This window comes from Schistocerca piceifrons, unplaced genomic scaffold, assembly GCF_021461385.2.
Source record: "Schistocerca piceifrons isolate TAMUIC-IGC-003096 unplaced genomic scaffold, iqSchPice1.1 HiC_scaffold_969, whole genome shotgun sequence".
NCBI classification, from domain to species: Eukaryota; Metazoa; Arthropoda; class Insecta; order Orthoptera; family Acrididae; genus Schistocerca; species Schistocerca piceifrons.
In genome coordinates this window covers 5,001-10,000 of record NW_025729244.1, presented here as the reverse complement: position 1 = coordinate 10,000, position 5,000 = coordinate 5,001, and the positions used below count along the sequence as shown (strand labels likewise).

The following is a 5,000-nucleotide window of genomic DNA, read 5'->3' as shown; positions in this document are numbered from 1 at the left end:
TTGTCCCCTAACCTAACCCATGTTGTGCCTTAACCTAACCCATGTTGTGCCTTAACCTAACCCATGTTGTGCCTTAACCTAACCCATGTTGTCCCCTAACCTAACCCATGTTGTCCCCTAACCTAACCCATGTTGTGCCTTAACCTAACCCATGTTGTCCCCTAACCTAACCCATGTTGTGCCTTAACCTAACCCATGTTGTCCCCTAACCTAACCCATGTTGTCCCCTAACCTAACCCATGTTGTCCCCTAACCTAACCCATGTTGTGCCTTAACCTAACCCATGTTGTGCCTTAACCTAACCCATGTTGTCCCCTAACCTAACCCATGTTGTCCCCTAACCTAACCCATGTTGTCCCCTAACCTAACCCATGTTGTCCCCTAACCTAACCCATGTTGTCCCCTAACCTAACCCATGTTGTCCCCTAACCTAACCCATGTTGTCCCCTAACCTAACCCATGTTGTCCCCTAACCTAACCCATGTTGTCCCCTAACCTAACCCATGTTGTCCCCTAACCTAACCCATGTTGTGCCCTAACCTAACCCATGTTGTGCCCTAACCTAACCCATGTTGTGCCCTAACCTAACCCATGTTGTGCCTTAACCTAACCCATGTTGTCCCCTAACCTAACCCATGTTGTCCCCTAACCTAACCCATGTTGTCCCCTAACCTAACCCATGTTGTCCCCTAACCTAACCCATGTTGTCCCCTAACCTAACCCATGTTGTGCCTTAACCTAACCCATGTTGTCCCCTAACCTAACCCATGTTGTCCCCTAACCTAACCCATGTTGTCCCCTAACCTAACCCATGTTGTCCCCTAACCTAACCCATGTTGTCCCCTAACCTAACCCATGTTGTCCCCTAACCTAACCCATGTTGTCCCCTAACCTAACCCATGTTGTCCCCTAACCTAACCCATGTTGTGCCCTAACCTAACCCATGTTGTCCCCTAACCTAACCCATGTTGTGCCTTAACCTAACCCATGTTGTGCCTTAACCTAACCCATGTTGTCCCCTAACCTAACCCATGTTGTCCCCTAACCTAACCCATGTTGTGCCTTAACCTAACCCATGTTGTGCCGTAACCTAACCCATGTTGTGCCTTAACCTAACCCATGTTGTGCCTTAACCTAACCCATGTTGTGCCTTAACCTAACCCATGTTGTGCCTTAACCTAACCCATGTTGTGCCTTAACCTAACCCACGTTGTCCCCTAACGTAACCCACGTTGTCCCCTAACGTAACCCACGTTGTCCCCTAACGTAACCCACGTTGTCCCCTAACGTAACCCACGTTGTCCCCTAACGTAACCCACGTTGTCCCCTAACGTAACCCACGTTGTCCCCTAACGTAACCCACGTTGTCGCCTATCGTAACCCACGTTGTCGCCTAAACCTGCTCTGTAATTGTTATACGACTCGTTCAATTAGTGTAGTGTTGCCCACCCGCAACCCTCGCAATATAGTTCGCTACTCGCACTGCCCGCTCCCCTGTGTATCGCTTCATGTTAAACACCTTGCAAGTCTTGCTGACTTTCCACATGCTCCTGCTGTACACTGTAATGTGGATGGCAGCAGGGCGTACATGCCGCCCCCCCCCCCCCCCCACCTCTCCCCACGTCCCCACCTTGCCCCCTGCCTTCGCAAGGTGGTTGGTGACAAGTTTGCATGTTCAATGCCCTTCGCATGCGACGTACGCAGGCTACGTTGTGGTGCGGCCTGTGTCAACTGTCCGCTGATGTCGTACGCGTGAACCACAATCTGTACTGCACATTCGTCCTTATGTACTGAATGATACATCGTGGCACATGTGTGACCGTACAACGACTGCGCCCAAAAACGGCGGACCATACAGTGCAAATATTGTGCACGCAGCTACGTGTCGTCTCCCTATGAGAGCTGGATTGCAGTGTGGTACGCCATAGAGACGTGTGGGAGGAACGGACGCCGTGGATGGCGATCAGCATGAGCTGTCTGTTGATGTATTCGGACCTAGTCGTCTCTCCTCACACACCGTGATGGCATGGTGCAGCGCGTTCCATATCTGCGACATGCTACAGAAGCCGGTTGACAGTCGTTCGAGCAATGGACATCGCATACGTACGGGGGCCACCTTCCACGTATTGTCTAGGCGTGCACATTTTGTTGCGTGTATGTGGGCAGACGTAGTGTGGCGTGACACCTGACACAGGCATGCAATAATGGTTGAAGTTGCAAATGGCGATGGACGCCTACGTTTTCTGGTGAAGTTACGCAAATGAAGAAATGGTAACCCGTTGTGGTGCGGTTGTTCTCGCTAGGGGTGAATCGGTGATGGCGACGATAGGTTGAGGTACTAACCGGTTGTTCCAGCGATACCCACCATGCCGACGAAACTGAACGGCATCTGGGTGTGAAGCGATACGCGGCGGTGGCTGGGTGGGACCGTCCCCGGCCGGTGAGGGGGCGCCTCCCGGCGTGCTGGCCGCGCGGTGCGTGGGCGCACGCGCTACAGCCGGCTGGTGGGGGCGGCCAGTGGCAGGCGCGCCGGCCGACGGACGCGGCAGGCGTCGCAGCTGCGCGCCGGCGCACCCTGCGCGCGGCGCCGTGCGGCCAAAGTAGGTCCTCGCGGGCCCGGTGCGAAGCGCGGTGGACATCTGCAGTGTGCTGGTCCGATTGAGGACTGTGTGCGTTGAGGATGCGCCGCCGCCCGGCGCTCGGCGCCGCGACGCCGTCTGCTGCTCGGTCGCCCCAGCGGTTCTCGCTGGTGGTTTGTATCGCAGCTGTGCGGATGTGTTGGCGTGTGCGCTGTGCTGGGAGAGTTCGCTTCGGCACCCAAGTGGGGCTTTTGTCCTTCTGTGGCGCTGGCGTTGGAGCTGCCGGTCACCGTAGGTGGCGCGTGTTGTCTCCCGCCGGCAATGCCACGACAGCACGCTCCCGGGCCTCTGTCGGCAGCGGCAAGCTCAGTTGGGAGCACGGGTGGTCGCACCGAAAGCGTCTACTCGCCTAACTCCGGGCGATTGCGCCTCTCTCGAACCCGACCAAGTACTTGGGACGGCGCTGCGCGCCGCCGGGACCTGAGAGGGTTTCGAGGTGTATTGTGCAGGGGAGCTCAGCCTCCTCCTGTTTGCAGAATGATTGAGCGGACGCTTGCGTGTTCGCGCGGGCCCCCGGGACACACTCCCGGGCGGCCGGCTGCTCAGCTCTAGTTGACGCAGCTCCCTGGTTGATCCTGCCAGTAGTCATATGCTTGTCTCAAAGATTAAGCCATGCATGTCTCAGTACAAGCCGCATTAAGGTGAAACCGCGAATGGCTCATTAAATCAGTTATGGTTCCTTAGATCGTACCCACGTTACTTGGATAACTGTGGTAATTCTAGAGCTAATACATGCAAACAGAGTCCCGACCAGAGATGGAAGGGACGCTTTTATTAGATCAAAACCAATCGGTCGGCTCGTCCGGTCCGTTTGCCTTGGTGACTCTGAATAACTTTGGGCTGATCGCACGGTCCTCGTACCGGCGACGCATCTTTCAAATGTCTGCCTTATCAACTGTCGATGGTAGGTTCTGCGCCTACCATGGTTGTAACGGGTAACGGGGAATCAGGGTTCGATTCCGGAGAGGGAGCCTGAGAAACGGCTACCACATCCAAGGAAGGCAGCAGGCGCGCAAATTACCCACTCCCGGCACGGGGAGGTAGTGACGAAAAATAACGATACGGGACTCATCCGAGGCCCCGTAATCGGAATGAGTACACTTTAAATCCTTTAACGAGTATCTATTGGAGGGCAAGTCTGGTGCCAGCAGCCGCGGTAATTCCAGCTCCAATAGCGTATATTAAAGTTGTTGCGGTTAAAAAGCTCGTAGTTGGATTTGTGTCCCACGCTGTTGGTTCACCGCCCGTCGGTGTTTAACTGGCATGTATCGTGGGACGTCCTGCCGGTGGGGCGAGCCGAAGGCGTGCGACCGCCCCGTGCGTGCTCGTGCGTCCCGAGGCGGACCCCGTTGAAATCCTACCAGGGTGCTCTTTATTGAGTGTCTCGGTGGGCCGGCACGTTTACTTTGAACAAATTAGAGTGCTTAAAGCAGGCAAGCCCGCCTGAATACTGTGTGCATGGAATAATGGAATAGGACCTCGGTTCTATTTTGTTGGTTTTCGGAACCCGAGGTAATGATTAATAGGGACAGGCGGGGGCATTCGTATTGCGACGTTAGAGGTGAAATTCTTGGATCGTCGCAAGACGAACAGAAGCGAAAGCATTTGCCAAGTATGTTTTCATTAATCAAGAACGAAAGTTAGAGGTTCGAAGGCGATCAGATACCGCCCTAGTTCTAACCATAAACGATGCCAGCCAGCGATCCGCCGCAGTTCCTCCGATGACTCGGCGGGCAGCCTCCGGGAAACCAAAGCTTTTGGGTTCCGGGGGAAGTATGGTTGCAAAGCTGAAACTTAAAGGAATTGACGGAAGGGCACCACCAGGAGTGGAGCCTGCGGCTTAATTTGACTCAACACGGGAAACCTCACCAGGCCCGGACACCGGAAGGATTGACAGATTGATAGCTCTTTCTTGATTCGGTGGGTGGTGGTGCATGGCCGTTCTTAGTTGGTGGAGCGATTTGTCTGGTTAATTCCGATAACGAACGAGACTCTAGCCTGCTAACTAGTCGCGTGACATCCTTCGTGCTGTCAGCGATTACTTTTCTTCTTAGAGGGACAGGCGGCTTCTAGCCGCACGAGATTGAGCAATAACAGGTCTGTGATGCCCTTAGATGTTCTGGGCCGCACGCGCGCTACACTGAAGGAATCAGCGTGTCTTCCTAGGCCGAAAGGTCGGGGTAACCCGCTGAACCTCCTTCGTGCTAGGGATTGGGGCTTGCAATTGTTCCCCATGAACGAGGAATTCCCAGTAAGCGCGAGTCATAAGCTCGCGTTGATTACGTCCCTGCCCTTTGTACACACCGCCCGTCGCTACTACCGATTGAATGATTTAGTGAGGTCTTCGGACTGGTACGCGGC

General features: G+C 54.6%; 1 non-coding gene across 1 annotated transcript in view; it reads left to right on the top strand.

Moving 5' to 3' along the window:
- The first annotated feature begins 3,201 nt into the window (after positions 1 to 3,201).
- LOC124774713 overlaps positions 3,202 to 5,000 on the top strand; it is a 1,909-nt gene continuing 110 nt past the window's right edge. Inside the window, exon 1 of the ribosomal RNA XR_007015456.1 lies at positions 3,202 to 5,000. This exon is cut by the window's right edge and continues 110 nt beyond it. This is a non-coding gene — a ribosomal RNA (small subunit ribosomal RNA).